Source organism: Protopterus annectens, chromosome 8.part0 (assembly GCF_019279795.1).
Source record: "Protopterus annectens isolate FY-2018-M chromosome 8.part0, PAN1.0, whole genome shotgun sequence".
Taxonomy (NCBI): domain Eukaryota; kingdom Metazoa; phylum Chordata; order Ceratodontiformes; family Protopteridae; genus Protopterus; species Protopterus annectens.
The window spans coordinates 366,202,697-366,223,822 of NC_056741.1; the positions used below are offsets into that span (position 1 = coordinate 366,202,697).

The 21,126-nt window shown below is 38.0% G+C and overlaps 1 long non-coding RNA gene across 1 annotated transcript in view; it reads right to left on the bottom strand.

Annotated features, from left to right (window-relative positions):
- LOC122808021 overlaps window positions 1-13,313 on the bottom strand; it is a 57,400-nt gene extending 44,087 nt beyond the window's left edge. Inside the window, exon 1 of the long non-coding RNA XR_006365761.1 lies at window positions 13,138-13,313. This is a non-coding gene — a long non-coding RNA (uncharacterized LOC122808021). The remainder of the gene's footprint in view (window positions 1-13,137) is intronic.
- Window positions 13,314-21,126: the final 7,813 nt, after the last annotated feature.

Sequence of the window (21,126 nt, forward strand, 5' to 3'; positions counted from 1 at the left end):
CTTGGGTCTTTTCATAAGAGACTGGTATATAACAAAGCAGTATGATGCAAGTTCAAAAGCTGGAACCATTATGACTTCCAGAAAATATTAATAACTTGTAAATATTGATTTAGACTTTTAGATTTTAGATTCAACTTTTAGAATCTGATGAATACCCCCCACTTAGAAGATCAGAGAGATTAATGAATCAAGAAAAAGTATTTTACAATTCAAAAAACTACAATGGGAGGGGGGGGGGGAGGCCATTTCAGACGAAGCGACAGGCTTGGAATTAGTTGAAGGCATTACCAACAATATGTACACCTGGACTTATGATGGTTTTAATATCTTCAACTATTCAAATGTTTGTATAGACAAAACCTGGTTTGATTTGTTTTCAAAAGGGTTCACCTTCATTCCTACACAAAAAATGGATATTTTTAAATTGTTGATAGATATCAAGCTTTTTATCAGGAAAAAGAATTTAGAGCTTTTTTTCAAAGGTAGATCTTTAGACTGTGATCCTCAGCATTTAAAGCGAAAAAGTACATTTAACCCGCCTACACACCCCCAGCTCAGAAACTTCGAATTAAAGGTGGAAAATGAAATTAGAACTCATTTAACAACAAGACATTTCCACTCTAATTTAACACAGGAAGAAAAGAATACTTTAAGAGCTATTAGTAATAATCGTGACCTGAGGGTAATGAAACCCGACAAGGGTGGTGGGGTTGTTGTGATGGAGACAATCCAATATGAAGGAAAATGATGAATTTATTAAATGACTCAGAAAAATACATCAGAGTATCCATTAACGAAGTTAATATAGCGTATAGAAAGATTCAGGTTTTACTACAAGATATGTTAATGGAAGGTTCTATTGACCACAATACTTACAAATATTTAGTGGTTGAGAAACCCAAAATTCCTTGCATGTTTGGCATTCCCAAAGTGCATAAGAATAGCCTAGATCCACCTCTCAGACCAATTGTGTCAGCCGATGGTTCTATTATGGCGCCTTTAGCTAAATTTGTGGACCATAAAATCAAGAACATATTAGAAGGTAGTGATAATATTCTAAAAGATTCTTGGGACTTTTTGAGAAAAGTCAAGCCTTCTTTATACACTGACAATATAGCTTTCGGTACCATGGATGTGATTGACCTTTTTGGTTGTATTCCCCATGATCTAGGGTTACACTGGTTTGAAGAAAAGTTAGTTGCAAGCAAAAAGTTGACACACATTGACTTTAGGAACACCTTAACCTTGATGGAAGTAGTATTAAAAAATAATTATATCTACTTCCAAGGGGAATATTTTAAACAAGAAAAAGGCGTTGGAATGGGGGCACACTGTGCCCCAGCTTATGCCAACATCATTATGGCATATTGCGAAGAAAAATATGTTCTCAATTCCCCCTTTTTGAATGAATGGGTCTTATACACAAGGTTTTTAGATGATTTGTGTTTTTTCTGGAAAGGCAGTTACGAAAAATTCAAATCTTTTGACGTACGTCAATAGTACTTCCAGTTTTCTAAAGTTCACTAGCAACTTTGACCGCCAAGAATTGAGATATCTGGATGTTTGTATTGGCAAAAATAAAGTTTTACATCATGTATTTTCAGAAAGGAAACCTTCTCCAATTCTTACTTGCACTACACCAGTTGCCACCCCCCTCACCAAAAGAAGGGGGTTGTGAAAGGGCAACTGGTGCGGTTGAGTAGAATAACCTCTGACAACAAGGTATTTTTAGAAGAAGTTAATTTTCTAAGGAACTTATTTACTAGGAGAGGTTATCCTTTAGAATTATTCAACAAAGTGTTTGAAGAAGTAAACATGAAAAGAGTAGATTCCTTTGTCCCCATTTTGGGTAAGGATGAAAACTTGTTGTCAAATCAACAGCAGGAACAGAAGTATGTAGAAAATAAGACAGGGCTTATTAACACTTTCAGTGAACAATCAGCATTTGTAAGAAACATTTTTTCTAGGGAATGGAATAGTTTTTCTAAAATTTCGGACCTGGAACATATATTTGACAATGAATTAACCCATATTTATCGTAAAGGAAAAAGTATCAAAAACATTTTGGAAAGTGGCTTTAATGCCAACTCTACAAACAAAAGCAATAAACCAAAGAAAGGGTTATACAAATGTGGAAAATGTTGTTACTGCATACACTTAATTTGTGGTGACACTATGTATTTACAAGTGAGATGTATGACCTTACATTTAAACACCTTTGCCAATTGTGACACTAATGGAATCATTTATATTGCTATTTGTAAAAAATGCCCCTCCTTTTATGTGGGAAAGAGTGAAAGAAGGCTCAGGCAAAGAATATATGAGCACTTATATGATGTCAAAGTGAAAAATGAGAAAAATGCACTCAGTAAGCACTCATTAAAATGTGAAACTCCGGGTTACCAATTCTTTATTTTGGAGGTTGTTCCCACCAATCCTAGGGGTGGTATGTGGGAAACACTCATTGAATACAAGGAATTGTATTGGCAACTCCTTTTAGATGCAAATCGGAATTTTGGGCTTAATGACATGGTGTCTTTGGCCCCAGTATTGAAACTGAGGGCTGCAAAGCTCTAATTATATTTGATGTGCAATGTCTTTCACTTCATTAAGAATGAATTCCTAAAGTACTCTTTATACCCAACTACTTTTATAGAAAAAGCTTTCATGTATTTTTAGATGTAGTTTTAATTCAAACCACATGATGGTGCTATGCTCTAATTTTATTTACTATGAGAAATACAGCAACTTGAATTTAAATGTTTTTATTAAAAAGATTTTAAAAGATTTTAAAATATTTATTAAATAATAGTTATTGGATCACTGAAGTTAACATGAAATTTCAATTTTTTGTATTTTTAACTTCAGTATTTCTATGTTTTTAACAAACCTTTATGTATTCACACTTATTAACCTCCATTTAAAACAACTTGAAATATCATTGGTTAATTGGGCGCTGACAGATTTTGAATGGTATATAAAAGCACTCATTTTTTAATATGGTTGACATTGCTGAAGAAGTTGGCGAAAACGTTTTATTTGAATACGTTATTGGAGTGTTTGTTCAGTGTTTTCATCAGTGTTTCAGTTGGCGTGTTGGTGTGTTACATTTTATCTTGGTGCTTTGAGAATAAAGCATTTTCAACCTTCCGGGATCAGGATTTATTTGTGCTTGGTACAGTGGTGGTGTTTTTATGTTTACCAGTTATCTGTTTCCACTACTTGCTCATCAACGTTTTATCAGTTTATTACATGGAGCAACAACCGAGCGCAGATCACGGTCCTAGGAGTTCAGAGACAGGAGAATTGCATAAGTTGATTGGACAACTAACGCAACTGATTGGTTTGTTGACGCCCCTCAGCCAATCATTTGTCACGCTCGCCTCGTCTATACAACTACCGGGCAACCAGGAAGCCATACAGAAGAACGTTGGTACGAAGGAAAATGTTTCGGACAATTCCAAACAAGTTATTTTTAATGTTGAAGAGGGCGATAGCTGTGACAACAGCTTGGAGGGGTTTCCTCATATCACAGTGGATAATACCAGCACCAACGACGCTGATGTTGTGGCAGTAAGACCGAGAAGTCAAAGAAGACAGCACCAAGGTGCTGTGGACAAACAATACAATGTTTCAGGTACACAGAAGCTGTTTTCCGAATGTTTAAATGCAAAATATGATTTTAATTTTGAACATGTTTCAGTCAAATACAGCGCCACATTTTCTACTTTGCTGAACGACCTTGAATTTTTTCTGACCAAATACAAGACTTTGGACATGGACAACGATTATCTTAAGCATTGCATTTCTTTGAATATTGTTCCCAAAGGTTTGAGGGTTTGCAAGTACCCCAACAATGTTGTGGAGGGGACAGAATTTTGTAAAGAGCTAACCTCTATTTTTGATAATTGTGGGATCAATATCATGAAAGCTATTATTAGAAATAATGAGAGACTAATGGAAAAGTTGCAGTTAGACATTGAAAATATTAACAAAGCAATTTTAAGTGATTTGTTATACACAGTAGAGGCAAATAGAGTAAAATATCAAACTGTGTTTAAAAATGTTGATGTAAAGTGCAAGGAGGTACAAAAAAGAAAGATAGGAAAAATTAAGAGAGACTTAGAAGAGTATAAAAACAATACACACTACCCAAAACCAAAAACTACATTTAGGAATGGTTATGGTAGTTGGGGTAGAGAAGAAACACACGATTATGTATGGGGAGAATCTGAAAATGCGGAACAACAAGAACAACTTTTAGAATCTGATGAATACCCCCCACTTAGAAGATCAGAGAGATTAATGAATCAAGAAAAAGTATTTTACAATTCAAAAAACTACAATGGGAGGGGGGAAGGCCATTTCAGACGAAGCGACAGGCTTGGAATTAGTTGAAGGCATTACCAACAATATGTACACCTGGACTTATGATGGTTTAAATATCTTCAACTATTCAAATGTTTGTATAGACAAAACCTGGTTTGATTTGTTTTCAAAAGGGTTCACCTTCATTCCTACACAAAAAATGGATATTTTTAAATTGTTGATAGATATCGAGCTTTTTATCAGGAAAAAGAATTTAGAGCTTTTTTTCAAAGGTAGATCTTTAGACTGTGATCCTCAGCATTTAAAGCGAAAAAGTACATTTAACCCGCCTACACACCCCCAGCTCAGAAACTTCGAATTAAAGGTGGAAAATGAAATTAGAACTCATTTAACAACAAGACATTTCCACTCTAATTTAACACAGGAAGAAAAGAATACTTTAAGAGCTATTAGTAATAATCGTGACCTGAGGGTAATGAAACCCGACAAGGGTGGTGGGGTTGTTGTGATGGAGACAATCCAATATGAAGGAAAAATGATGAATTTATTAAATGACTCAGAAAAATACACCAGAGTATCCATTAACAAAGTTAATATAGCATATAGAAAGAGTTTTACTACAAGATATGTTAATGGAAGGTTCTATTGACCACAATACTTACAAATATTTAGTGGTTGAGAAACCCAAAATTCCTTGCATCTTTCCCATTCCCAAAGTGCATAAGAATAGCCTTGATCCACCTCTCAGACCAATTGTGTCAGCCGATGGTTCTATTACGGCGCCTTTAGCTAAATTTGTGGACCATAAAATCAAGAACATATTGGAAGGTAGTGATAATATTCTAAAAGATTCTTGGGACTTTTTGAGAAAAGTCAAGCCTTCTTTATACACTGACAATATAGCTTTCGGTACCATGGATGTGATTGACCTTTTTGGTTGTATTCCCCATGATCTAGGGTTACACTGGTTTGAAGAAAAGTTAGTTGCAAGGCAATAAGTTGACACACATTGACTTTAGGAACACCTTAACCTTGATGGAAGTAGTATTAAAAAATAATTATATCTACTTCCAAGGGGAATATTTTAAACAAGAAAAAGGCGTTGCAATGGGGGCACACTTTGCCCCAGCTTATGCCAACATCATTATGGCATATTGGGAAGAAGAAAATCTTCTCAATTCCCCCTTTTTGAATGAATGGGTCTTATACACAAGGTTTTTAGATGACTTGTGTTTTTTCTGGAAAGGCAGTTACGAAAAATTCACCAATCTTTTGACGTACGTCAGTAGTACTTCCAGTTTTCTAAAGTTCACTAGCAACTTTGACCACCAAGAATTGAGATATCTGGATGTTTGTATTGGCAAAAATAAAGAAAGTTTTACATCATGTATTTTCAGAAAGGAAACCTTCTCCAATTCTTGCTTGCACTACACCAGTTGCCACCCCCCTCACCAAAAGAAGGGGGTTGTGAAAGGGCAACTGGTGCGGTTGAGTAGAATGACCTCTGACAACAAGGTATTTTTAGAAGAAGTTAATTTTCTAAGGAACTTATTTACTAGGAGAGGTTATCCTTTAGAATTATTCAACAAAGTGTTTGAAGAAGTAAACATGAAAAGAGTAGATTCCTTTGCCCCCATTTTGGGTAAGGATGAAAACTTGTTGTCAAATCAACAGCAGGAACAGAAGTATGTAGAAAATAAGACAGGGCTTATTATCACTTTCAGTGAACAATCAGCATTTGTAAGAAACATTTTTTCTAGGGAATGGAATAGTTTTTCTAAAATTTCGGATCTGTAACATATATTTGACAATGAATTAACCCATATTTATCGTAAAGGAAAAAGTATCAAAAACATTTTGGAAAGTGGCTTTAATGCCAACTTTACAAACAAAAGCAATAAACCAAAGAAAGGGTTATACAAATGTGGAAAATGTAGTTACTGCACACACTTAATTTGTGGTGACACTATGTATTTACAAGCAAGATGTATGACCTTACATTTAAACACCTTTGCCAATTGTGACACTAATGGAATCATTTATATTGCTATTTGTAAAAAATGCCCCTCCTTCTATGTGGGAAAGAGTGAAAGAAGGCTCAGGCAAAGAATATATGAGCACTTATATGATGTCAAAGTGAAAAATGAGAAAAATGCACTCAGTAAGCACTCATTAAAATGTGAAACTCCGGGTTACCAGTTCTTTATTTTGGAGGTTGTTCCCACCAATCCTAGGGGTGGTATGTGGGAAACACTCATTGAATACAAGGAATTGTATTGGCAACTCCTTTTAGATGCAAATCGGAATTTTGGGCTTAATGACATGGTGTCTTTGGCCCCAGTATTGAAACTGAGGGCTGCAAAGCTCTAATTATATTTGATGTGCAATGTCTTTCACTTCATTAGGAATGAATTCCTAAAGTACTCTTTATACCCAACTACTTTTATAGAAAAAGCTTTCATGTATTTTTAGATGTAGTTTTAATTCAAACCACATGATGGTGCTATGCTCTAATTTTATTTACTATGAGAAATACAGCAACTTGAATTTAAATGTTTTTATTAAAAAGATTTTAAAAGATTTTAAAATATTTATTAAATAATAGTTATTGGATCACTGAAGTTAACATGAAATTTCAATTTTTTGTATTTTTAACTTCAGTATTTCTATGTTTTTAACAAACCTTTATGTATTCACACTTATTAACCACCATTTAAAACAACTTGAAATATCATTGGTTAATTGGGCGCTGACAGATTTTGAATGGTATATAAAAGCACTCATTTTTTAATATGGTTGACATTGCTGAAGAAGTTGGCGACGAAAACGTTTTATTTGAATACGTTATTGGAGTGTTTGTTCAGTGTTTTCATCAGTGTTTCAGTTGGCGTGTTGGTGTGTTACATTTTATCTTGGTGCTTTGAGAATAAAGCATTTTCAACCTTCCGGGATCAGGATTTATTTGTGCTTGGTACAGTGGTGGTGTTTTTACGTTTACCAGTTATCTGTTTCCACTACTTGCTCATCAACGTTTTATCAGTTTATTACATGGAGCAACAACCGAGCGCAGATCACGGTCCTAGGAGTTCAGAGACAGGAGAATTGCGTAAGTTGATTGGACAACTAATGCAACTGATTGGTTTGTTGACGCCCCTCAGCCAATCATTTGTCATGCTCACCTCGTCTATACAACTACCGGGCAACCAGGAAGCCATACAGAAGAACGTTGGTATGAAGGAAAATGTTTCGGACATCTCCAAACAAGTTATTTTTAATGTTGAAGAGGGCGATAGCTGTGACAACAGCTTGGAGGGGTTTCCTCATATCACAGTGGATAATACCAGCACCAACGACGCTGATGTTGTGGCAGTAAGACCGAAAAGTCAAAGAAGACAGCACCAAGGTGCTGTGGACAAACAATACAATGTTTCAGGTACACAGAAGCTGTTTTCCGAATGTTTAAATGCAAAATATGATTTTAATTTTGAACATGTTTCAGTCAAATACAGCGCCACATTTTCTACTTTGCTGAATGACCTTGAATTTTTTCTGACCAAATACAAGACTTTGGACATGGACAACGATTATCTTAAGCATTGCATTTCTTTGAATATTGTTCCCAAAGGTTTGAGGGTTTGCAAGTACCCCAACAATGTTGTGGAGGGGACAGAATTTTGTAAAGAGCTAACCTCTATTTTTGATAATTGTGGGATCAATATCATGAAAGCTATTATTAGAAATAATGAGAGACTAATGGAAAAGTTGCAGTTAGACATTGAAAATATTAACAAAGCAATTTTAAGTGATTTGTTATACACAGTAGAGGCAAATAGAGTAAAATATCAAATTGTGGTTAAAAATGTTGATGTAAAGTGCAAGGAGGTATAAAAAAGAAAGATAGGAAAAATTAAGAGAGACTTAGAAGAGTATAAAAACAATACACACTACCCAAAACCAAAAACTACATTTAGGAATGGTTATGGTAGTTGGGGTAGAGAAGAAACACACGATTATGTATGGGGAGAATCTGAAAATGCGGAACAACAAGAACAACTTTTAGAATCTGATGAATACCCCCCACTTAGAAGATCAGAGAGATTAATGAATCAAGAAAAAGTATTTTACAATTCAAAAAACTACAATGGGAGGGGGGAAGGCCATTTCAGACGAAGCGACAGGCTTGGAATTAGTTGAAGGCATGTACACCTGGACTTATGATGGTTTAAATATCTTCAACTATTCAAATGTTTGTATAGACAAAACCTGGTTTGATTTGTTTTCAAAAGGGTTCACCTTCATTCCTACACAAAAAAATGGATATTTTTAAATTGTTGATAGATATCGAGCTTTTTATCAGGAAAAAGAATTTAGAGCTTTTTTTCAAAGGTAGATCTTTAGACTGTGATCCTCAGCATTTAAAGCGAAAAAGTACATTTAACCCGCCTACACACCCCCAGCTCAGAAACTTCGAATTAAAGGTGGAAAATGAAATTAGAACTCATTTAACAACAAGACATTTCCACTCTAATTTAACACAGGAAGAAAAGAATACTTTAAGAGCTATTAGTAATAATCGTGACCTGAGGGTAATGAAACCCGACAAGGGTGGTGGGGTTGTTGTGATGGAGACAATCCAATATGAAGGAAAAATGATGAATTTATTAAATGACTCAGAAAAATACACCAGAGTATCCATTAACGAAGTTAATATAGCATATAGAAAGATTCAGGTTTTACTACAAGATATGTTAATGGAAGGTTCTATTGACCACAATACTTACAAATATTTAGTGGTTGAGAAACCCAAAATTCCTTGCATCTTTGGCATTCCCAAAGTGCATAAGAATAGCCTTGATCCACCTCTCAGACCAATTGTGTCAGCCGATGGTTCTATTACGACGCCTTTAGCTAAATTTGTGGACCATAAAATCAAGAACATATTAGAAGGTAGTGATAATATTCTAAAAGATTCTTGGGACTTTTTGAGAAAAGTCAAGCCTTCTTTATACACTGACAATATAGCTTTCGGTACCATGGATGTGATTGACCTTTTTGGTTGTATTCCCCATGATCTAGCATTACACTGGTTTGAAGAAAAGTTAGTTGCAAGCAAAAAGTTGACACACATTGACTTTAGGAACACCTTAACCTTGATGGAAGTAGTATTAAAAAATAATTATATCTACTTCCAAGGGGAATATTTTAAACAAGAAAAAGGCGTTGCAATGGGGGCACACTGTGCCCCAGCTTATGCCAACATCATTATGGCATATTGGGAAGAAAAATATCTTCTCAATTCCCCCTTTTTGAATGAATGGGTTTTATACACAAGGTTTTTAGATGACTTGTGTTTTTTCAGGAAAGGCAGTTACGAAAAATTCACCAATCTTTTGACGTACGTCAATAGTACTTCCAGTTTTCTAAAGTTCACTAGCAACTTTGACCACCAAGAATTGAGATATCTGAATGTTTGTATTGGCAAAAATAAAGAAAGTTTTACATCATGTATTTTCAGAAAGGAAACCTTCTCCAATTCTTGCTTGCACTACACCAGTTGCCACCCCCCTCACCAAAAGAAGGGGGTTGTGAAAGGGCAACTGGTGCGGTTGAGTAGAATGACCTCTGACAACAAGGTATTTTTAGAAGAAGTTAATTTTCTAAGGAACTTATTTACTAGGAGAGGTTATCCTTTAGAATTATTCAACAAAGTGTTTGAAGAAGTAAACATGAAAAGAGTAGATTCCTTTGCCCCCATTTTGGGTAAGGATGAAAACTTGTTGTCAAATCAACAGCAGGAACAGAAGTATGTAAAAAATAAGACAGGGCTTATTATCACTTTCAGTGAACAATCAGCATTTGTAAGAAACATTTTTTCCAGGGAATGGAATAGTTTTTCTAAAATTTCGGACCTGGAACATATATTTGACAATGAATTAACCCATATTTATCGTAAAGGAAAAAGTATCAAAAACATTTTGGAAAGTGGCTTTAATGCCAACTCTACAAACAAAAGCAATAAACCAAAGAAAGGGTTATACAAATGTGGAAAATGTAGTTACTGCACACACTTAATTTGTGGTGACACTATGTATTTACCAGCGAGATGTATGACCTTACATTTAAACACCTTTGCCAATTGTGACACTAATGGAATCATTTATATTGCTATTTGTAAAAAATGCCCCTCCTTCTATGTGGGAAAGAGTGAAAGAAGGCTCAGGCAAAGAATATATGAGCACTTATATGATGTCAAAGTGAAAAATGAGAAAAATGCACTCAGTAAGCACTCATTAAAATGTGAAACTCCGGGTTACCAATTCTTTATTTTGGAGGTTGTTCCCACCAATCCTAGGGGTGGTATGTGGGAAACACTCATTGAATACAAGGAATTGTATTGGCAACTCCTTTTAGATGCAGATCGGAATTTTGGGCTTAATGACATGGTGTCTTTGGCCCCAGTATTGAAACTGAGGGCTGCAAAGCTCTAATTATATTTGATGTGCAATGTCTTTCACTTCATTAAGAATGAATTCCTAAAGTACTCTTTATACCCAACTACTTTTATAGAAAAAGCTTTCATGTATTTTTAGATGTAGTTTTAATTCAAACCACATGATGGTGCTATGCTCTAATTTTATTTACTATGAGAAATTACAGCAACTTGAATTTAAATGTTTTTATTAAAAAGATTTTAAAAGATTTTAAAATATTTATTAAATAATAGTTATTGGATCACTGAAGTTAACATGAAATTTCAATTTTTTGTATTTTTAACTTCAGTATTTCTATGTTTTTAACAAACCTTTATGTATTCACACTTATTAACCACCATTTAAAACAACTTGAAATATCATTGGTTAATTGGGCGCTGACAGATTTTGAATGTTATATAAAAGCACTCATTTTTTAATATGGTTGACATTGCTGAAGAAGTTGGCGACGAAAACATTTTATTTGAATACGTTATTGGAGTGTTTGTTCAGTGTTTTCATCAGTGTTTCAGTTGGCGTGTTGGTGTGTTACATTTTATCTTGGTGCTTTGAGAATAAAGCATTTTCAGCCTTCCGGGATCAGGATTTATTTGTGCTTGGTACAGTGGTGGTGTTTTTACGTTTACCAGTATGGTTTCATGCCCGGAAAGAGCACTACAGATGTGATGTTTGCTCTGACAGTGTTGATGGAGAAGTACAGAGAAGGTCAGAAGGAGTTGCATTGTGTCTTTGTGGATTTAGGGAAAGCATATGACAGGGTGCCTAGAGAGGAGTTGTGGTATTGTATGAGGAAGTCGGGAGTGTCAGAGAAGTATGTAAGAGTGGTACAGGATATGTACGAGGGTAGTGTGACAGCGGCGAGGTCTGTGATGGGAGTGACGGATGCCTTTAAGGTGGAGGTGGGATTACATCAAGGATCAGCTCTGAGCCCTTTCTTATTTGCAATGGTGATGGAATGGTTGACAGATGAGATCAGACAGGAGACCCCGTAGACTATGATGTTTGCAGATGACATTGTGATCTGTAGTGAGAGTAGGGAACAGGTGGAGGAGACCCTGGAGAGGTGGAGATATGCTCTAGCGAGAAGAGGAATGAAGGTCAGCAGGACTAAGACAGAATATATGTATGTAAATGAGAGGGAGGATAGAGGAATGGTGAGGATGCATGGAGTAGAGGTGGTGAAGGTGAATGAGTTTAAGTACTTGGGATCAACAGTTCAGAGTAATGGTGAGTGTGGAAGAGAGGTGAAGAAGAGAATACAGGAAGGATGGACTGGATGGAGAAGAGTGTCAGGAGTGATTTGTGACAGACGAGTTCCAGTAAGAGTGAAAGGGAAGGTCTACAAGAGGGTAGTGAGACCAGCTATGTTATACGGGTTGGAGACAGTGGCATTGACAAAAAGGCAGGAGTCAGAGCTTGATGTGGCAGAGTTGAAGATGTTAAGATTTGCACTGGGTGTGACAAGGATGGACAGGATTAGGAATAAGTATATTAGAGAGTCAGCCCAGGTTGGTGGGTTTGGAGACAAAGCCAGAGAGGCAAGATTACGTTGGTTTGGACATGTGCTGAGGAGGAATGCAGAGTATATTGTGAAAAAGATGCTAAGGATGAAGCTACCAGGTAACAGGAAAAGAGGAAGGCCTAAGATAAGGTTTATGGATGTGGTGAGAGAGGACATGCAGGTGGTTGGTGTGACAGAGCAAGATGCAGAGGACAGGAAGAAATGGAAATAGTTGATCTGTTGTGGCGACCCTTTACGGGAGCAGCCAAATGAAGAAGAAGAAGAATTAGAGAAATATTTTATGTCTAGAGCTTTATACCTCATATTTTTACAGTATTCTGCTTGGGTCTTTTCATAAGAGACTGGTATATAACAAAGCAGTATGATGCAAGTTCAAAAGCTGGAACCATTATGACTTCCAGAAAATATTAATAACTTGTAAATATTGATTTATCATAATTAATTGCCTGAAGCCTACAGCACCCCTCAAGGCAAAGAAAAATGGCTGTGCTGCTAAATTGTTATATTGTATATAATAAGTCAGCCAATTAAAAGTTTTGCAAAAATATCAGCTACAAATCACAGACGAGGCAAAATTCAGAAAATAATATTAATTTATGTGCCTTCTGGATCCTTTCTAAATTTTGAAGACTGAATATCTAGCATCTATCAATCTTGTTAAGACAGTTCTGAATGCATTCAGGAAGCTGTAATAGTAGAGAAAGTAGCACTGTACCTAAGACATTGTTAAGTTAAAATGTAATTATTTTTGTTTGCATTTCTTTTCAGTCTATCATAAGTAATTAGATTACTTACTTGGTGGCATTCTTTCTTTTCCACCCACTAGGTGACATTCTGCTGTCAAAAGTGTTGCAGCTACAACAAGAGCAATGAGCAACAATGCTTGAGCCTTCATGGTTGATTTGTCAGAGATGCACTTTGAAAAAGGACACAAATTGCTTCTAAATCTAAGAATATACACATGAAAGAAGTCAAGACCTTTTATAGAGACTTAAGGACACTATAGTCCAGCCCAGCAAATATTTTCCATTCATGTGACATAAGGAATGAAATTTGATAAATCTCAGATGCAGTCACCAGACATAAGGTGGAAAAACTGTAGTCTCAGGTTCCATCACATAAACATCCATTCAAAAGATCAACAACTGCAAGATATTTGACATGACAACTTCTCTGAATGCATTTCATTCCTCATAATATCTTACAACCTGTTTTTCAGCTTAAAGACAAAAAGGCAAAATACCACTTATCATTCTAAATTTAGACATATGCATCTTAAGAATCCAAAACACTTGGTTATGACCCAGTGAAATACCTCCCTGTGTCTTGGAAACAAAATTTCTTAATGCTTGTGCAATGTTTCCTGTATACATTTTGTATTTTTTTCCCACGGCATTTTACTGTATTTTTACTCTTAGAAAGCTGTGCATATAATGGTCTACTGTCATATACACTATATCAAACCTTAAAGATCATCTGCACTGCATCTATGTTATTTTTCCAGGTTGAAGCAAGAGATGTGCTTCCTTTGAATAAATACCATAAATGTAATTGTTGCAGTCCAATAATGCTTCTGCCACCCCAAAGAACATGCATTTTTTTCCGTCTAGATTAATTTGTAATTTATTGTCAAGGACACAGATTCATTGTTGAATAGACACTGGAGGCAATGATGTCCATATCTGAAGCTCTTGACACTCTAGGCTGCACTTTTTTTTCATTTCTAGTTACAATGGTTGAATAAATAAAGACATATTTTTTGCTTTTATCTAAATGCAGTAAAATTAGTGCAAATAATATCTGCCTTATTGGAGTTTGTGTTTGATCAGCAATTTCATTTGCTACTGATTGACATTGATTGTTGTCCATTAGTGATACACAGCAAAGGTGGAACCAGGGGCCAACTTGTGAAAGGCTTGTTCTAAATGTGGATGGCACAGTGGTACAGGCATTGATGCCTCACAACAAGAAGTTCTATGGTTCAGTTTTTGGCTGGGGTCCCTTTTGTGCAATGCCTGCATGTCTACCCTGTGTTCATGTGGGTTCTCGCCAGGTGCTCTAGTTTCATCACACATTCTAACGGCATGCAGTAGGTGAATTTTACACATTACACTGGCCATTGGTATGAGTGCCTGCAAATGCGTGCGGCATGGAAGAACATCCATAGCAAGGCTAGCCACCCAACAGTTTGAACATTGTCTCTAGATGATAATCAGTTTGATGTGACATCCCAACTTCATGTACAAAAATGGGAAAAAGGAGTTGGGCATGGATGCTCTAAATGTGCATGCTGTCTGTACAAGAGAGTCAGTTTTGGGCTCTCCCTTAGTTTGAATTTAAACTGTCTAAATCCATTTGTATTTAAGCACCACATTTGCTTGGTTTTGCACTCAGTTTGGCAGAATTGCTCCAAGTTTGACGACTTAGCCTGAGACCTGGAGACAATCTAAACTAAATCAGAAGCATCCACTGTGCTCTGAAAAAAAATAAGTATATCTAAAGCTTGCACTTCACTTTTTTAACTGTTTTCTGCTTAATTATTGTTATATTTTATCATTGTTGCTGCTGCTTGACTGTTTTTTTCTGCACTTTAAAAACCTAGTTCTACTGTATCTCACAGCATAGGCTAGATACACAACTGCTGAATCCAGACTATTTGGCATTTACTGAGCAATAAAACCAACCATCCTACATTATGAAGGCCCTCCTGCACCCTTGTGGCAGAAGTGTGAAGCTCAGAACCCATTTGAGATGGAGGTTGTTGGAAAAGGGCTTACTTTTGGGCTCTCCCATTGTACTTAGGCACCGCATCTGCCCATAGCTGCAAGCCCCACAACAGGGTTTAGCGCTACTGTGTATAGACGCAAATATTTAGATCAACAATTTTCCCTTGATACCTGCTAAAGAACCTGCCTCAACTCCACTGCCTCTCTCTGCACTACATAGTTGTGCCTTTCTAACCAGTGAGGAACTCAACTGTGTATTCTGAGGTGCTGATGCAATAATCTACCCTTAGCCCTCCACATAATAACCATCTTCGTTTTACAAGTAAACCCTGGTCCCTCTTTCCCATCCGCACTAGTTACAACAATATATACCTGGCATAATGGATGGACAGTTTCCCACCATTTCTCCAGCCAACCTGATTGACATGGGCATCCTGAGGGAAAGTAGCAATTGCCTCATGTACACTGGCAACCACTTTCTCCTAAAGCAAATAAATACAGTATGTGAGAGATGTAACTATACCATGAAATTAGAATCAATCCTGACTTAACAATAAACAAAACATACAACAGGTTGTCAGCACACACAACTCCCTCTCACACACAAGTTAAGGTCAAGATATATAAACCCACAAACACGGAGGTACTCATTAAGAGCCTACCAAAAGACCAGAGACCTCCGAAGCATAAACAACATACATGTACTGGTACACAAACAGCATCTATCACTACACATTTCAACACACATATCAGCGTCTTAACAATTAAGCCTCTAAGGAAAAACACCTCAAAGCCAAATGTTCTGGTCATAGGTGACTCAATAGTGACACAAGCAGATGTTCCCCTCACCAGGTTGAACAAGAAGAAGGTCATAGTCAGCTGTCTGTCAGGTGCCAGGATCCATCAAATTACGCATACACTCAAGTCATTCAGCAACATTTACCGTTATGACTTTGTCATAGTACATGTTGCTGTGAATGGCTTGAGACATACCTCTCTGGACTATATGAAGAGAGACATGACTGAACTCAGATTATATGTCCTAGGAAGGAATGTTCCTAGCCCTAAGCAGCATTCTACCTTCACCTAGGATGATGACACAATACAGACAAAAAATGATTGATTTCAATAATTGGCTTAGCTTCTGATGTCACTGCAGGGGGAATCCAGTATCTGTTGGACAACTCATGCTGCTTTGCCAGAGATGGCCTTCATCTGTCTCCTCAAGGCTTTCAGATACTGGAAAAGATGCTTGCCTACCCCATAGTGCCTGTTTTAGGCAATGTGCAAACAACAAAACTTCTAACATAAAGAAATCTACTAAAGACAAACTCAAGTCATGCAGCTTAATTCTATGTGCTTAAATAGTAAACTGTATGCCCTGGAAGCACATTTCACCTTGGAAGATGCTGATGCTTGTGCAGTCACTGAGACCTGGTTCAAGGCCGCTGACAATACCCTGGCCATACAAGGCTACAATGCCTTTCACATGTTCAGACCCCAGAATGAGTATGAAAGAACCAAAGGTGGAGGTGTATCCATCTTCATTAAATCCAAATGTACATCCCTCAAGACTGGTGAAACAGTACACCTTTTTTGAGCTAATCCAGGTCCAATTAACTACAGGTAAAATAACTTTCCACATCATCACTAGCTACAGGTCCCCCAGCATGAGCCAGGAGAAGCACATCACCTGCCTGGACTTGATAGTCTCACTGAGTATGCAGTCAAACACCTTGGTCAGGGGAAATTTCAACTATACTTCAATCAACTGGGTGTCTTACATGAGTACTAACAGGATCACTATGTGATTCCTTGACTTTGTCAATTCAAATACCCAGGAACAGTTGGTCTGCACCCCGACTAGGGGTTCAAATGTCCTGGACCTATTGCTCACCAACATGGGGGGGGTTACTGCACTCCCACCTTTGTCTTGCTCTCCCTGGTAAGGTCAGACCATAAGTTTGTCTTGTTTGAAGTAAAGACCAAAGATGACACTCCCAGAGAAGTAAAAAGACTGAAAGATTTCTCCAGAGCAAACCATTGCTTACTAAGCGATGGGATAAAAGTTTCAAAGCCCCTGCCAACATAGCCAACAATGTTTCCAATGCAGAGGAATACACAAATGCCCTATGTAGCCACCTAAACAAATGCATTGACTTGGTTGTACCTAACAGGAACAAAACTAGGTTTTCCCTAAAGAACAAGTCACACTGCTGAACTGTAAGTTAAATAAGTTACACAGCAAAAGAAAGAAACAGATATCTCAGCGCAGAAGAGTGCTTAATCAGCAGAGGAAGAATATCCTCCACAGCTTGAACAAGCCAATCACATATCTTGTTAAGTCCTCTAAGTCTAGCTAAGAGACTAAATTAGCATCCTTAAATAAAGAAAATCACAAGACATTCCTTAGCTCCATCCGAAAACTAAAAGGGAATGCCCGCCTGTGTGATGAACTTGTAGTGGACAGTACCACTCGAACTGACGCTGATGATATCGCCAACCTGCTATATTGCTTGTTAGTAGCCTAATTAAATTTATCTGCTATTCTAAGCATCTTAGTTTTGGTCTTAGCACTTGTGCTTCAGGCCAGTTATTTTACATTTAAGATGTTTTTTGTGGTCTTCACTCTTGTGGACATTATGTCTGGACAATTCCCATCAGTTTCTCCTGCCAGTCTGGTCAACATGGGTAAGTAGGGAAAGTAGCAATTGCCTCATGTACACTGACCTCCCTCTACACAAGTTAAGGTCAAGAAATATATACCCCCACACACGGGAGGTACTCTCATTAGCCTACCAGACCAGAGAGACCCTCAAACATAAACAACATACATGTATGTACACCAAACAAACAGCATCACTCACACACATCACATATCACATATCAGCTGCCTAACAATTAAGCCTAAAACAAAAACAAGCCAAATGTTCTGTTCTGACACAAGCAGATGTTGACAGCCCTCTTCTCCTAGCACATTATTCTTCTACTTGCGAGAAATGCATCTACATAGTAATCTGGAATCCATGGTCTCTCATGCCACAGTCAGTACTCTTGACAAAGTAGAGACCTAAACAGTAGAGACCTCCAAAACATACTCAGAAACATTACGCACACAACACCAACCACAACACATACACAGCAGACAACACACCTGTGTCTCACAAACACAGTACATAAGGTATAACAATAAACCAATGCAGCCCATAAGGCATAACAATAAACTGAACATGCTAGTCATTGGAGACTCAGTTGTGAGACACACCAATGTCCCTCTCACCAGACTCGACAAGGAGAATGTCACGATTAGTTGTCTGTCAGGTGCCAGAATTCACCACATCACACACGCGTCTCTCCACAACAGGTACAAATATGACTCTGTCATTGTCCATGTTGGCATGAATGACTTGAGATGTACCTCCCTGAACTATATGAAGAGATACATGATTGAGCTCTCAGAGTATGTGTCCCAGGCAGGTATGACCCTAGCCCTAAGCAGCATCCTACCTTCATCAAGAATGATATCACAATACCAACAAAAAATAATTGACTTCTGTGATTGGCTTAGCTTCTGGTGTCTTTCCAAGGAGATCCATTATCTGTCAGCCTCGGATAATATACTTGACAGGCCTCACTGCTTTGCCAGAGATGGCCTCCAAATGTCAACTCTGGGATTCCAGATTCTGGCCAAGGCTCTTGCCTCCCCCATTGAGACTTTTTTAGGCAATGTCCCAAAGACAAATCTTCCAACATAAAAGATCTATCAAAAAGCAAATTGAAGGTCATGCTGCTTAATGTTAGGAGCCTTAACCTGAAAATGCACTCACTGGAGACTCTTCTTGTACTGGAAGATGCTGATCTCTGTGAGGTCACAGAAACTTGGATCAGGGCTGCAGAGAGCACCCCTGCCTGGCTATACCTCATTCCACACATTCTGACCCCAAAATGAGGTCAGGAAGACTAAGGGTGGTGGAGTCTCTATCCTCATTAAGGACAGGCACACCTCCAGACTGGTTTGTCAGCATAATGTATTTGGATTACTCCAGGTGCAACTGACAGTTGGCAAGACACCCATCCAAGTTATAGCCAGCTATAGACCCCCCTCCATGACTCAGGATACCCACTCCTCCTACCTAGACCTATTTGACTCCAACAAGGTACCCCCTAATACCCTGATCCTTGATTACTTCAACTACCCCATCATAGATTGGGTGAACTATTCCTGCACTAATGCACTTACCCAGTGATCCCTTGACTTCATCAGTTCTAATGCATAAGACCAGCTCTTACCATTCCCCCTAAGGGGGGATAACATTCTGGACTTGGTTCTCACTAACATGGATGACTGCTGCACCACTCCCATAGTATGTTCTTCTCTTGTGGGATGAGATCATTGGCCTGTCTTATTTGAAGTTTCTATCCCACCCAACCTCCCCAGCTGTAACCAGGTTAAAAAACTTCTCAAAAGCTGACTACAACTGCCTAAGGGAGGGCATCAGTAGCTTCACACCACTGCCCCCCTCAGACAATACAGACAACTATGCTGAACAGTATGCCAAAGCAGTATACAAGCACCTGAACAACTGCATGGACTCAGCCATACCCAACAGAACTAAAACCTGCTCCTCAAGGAAACATAAACCTGTCTGGTGGACATTCTCTATAAAAAGGCTTTACAACAAAAGGAAGAAACTGTTGTCCATGGTAAAAAAGAACAAATTCCAAATTGGAAAAACACCCTCCTTAGCCTCAACAAGCAAATTAGATCACTAGTGAAAACCTGCAAAGCCAATTATGAATTGATATTAGTCTCTGAAACAAAGGGAAACCACAAAGCCTTCTTCAGTTACAACAGGAACCTCCATGGCAAAGCCCAGGTTTGTTCCTAATTAGTACTTAACTGTACCACTTATACTGATCCTGTTGACTTCGCCAACCTGCTAGCAGATAGGTTCAGCACAAACTTCACCCAAATGTCCCCCCCAAAGGCCCATTCAACATTTCCTGATACTTGTCCTGCACATAACATCTCTGTAGATCAAGTGTTAAAGGCCCTATCCAAGGCAAATAACACAGCTTCCTTGGGACCTGATAGTATCCCAGGCTGTATTCTGCACCATCTCCAGCAAGAACTAACTTTGCCATTGAGCACCCTATTGAACCGCAGCCTAAGTATAGGCTTCATTTCAGCAGAGTGGAGAACTGCCATTGTCATCCCCTTGCACAAAAGTGGTGCCACTACTGACCCTGGAAACTATTGCCCCATTAGTTTGACAAGTCTGATCCGTAACGCCATGGTGCCTATTATTATGGATCTCATAAACAAGGACATAGGCAATCTCCCAGCACTTGACCCCACCCAGTTCAAATTCGTCAAGGGCAGATCTTGTCTTTTGAACCTCGTTGGCTTCTTTGAGAATGTCATCAAGGCCCTGGATGAGGGAAAGTCAGTACATACAGCTTGTGTTGACTTGTCCAAGGCCTTTGACACAATCCCCCACTCAGGCATCATCAAAAAGCTAACACAACTTGGTGTAAGTCCCTATCTCATCAGGTGGTTTGCCAATTGGCTCACAGATAGGACCCACAAGACCAAAATAGGTGCCTCCACCTCTGACAGCAGACCTGTTACTAGTGGTGTTCCCCAGGGATCTGTCCTGGCAACCCTACTGTTTGGGATCTACTTCTCAGAGGTCCAGAAAAAGACAAAAGGCCTGTGGCTGATCAAGTTTGTGGATGACTGTAAGTTGGGTGCTGTCATTGACTCCCCAAATTATATTAACATACTGCAAAAGGGTCTCACAACAACAAATGACTGGTACCAAAGTCATGGGCTTAAGTTAAAAGCAAAAACATGTATTATCATTCCATTCAGCAAAAACATGGCCCCTACTGATTACCACATCAACGGCACCCCCCTCAGCACACAACCTGTTGTGAGAGAAGTGGGTAATCAAGTTGACAACAATCTCATATTTGACCATCATGTAACGGCAGTGATCAGAAAAGCCTTTTACTTGGTTCATCTCATAAGTAAAGGGATTGCATCCAAAAAAAA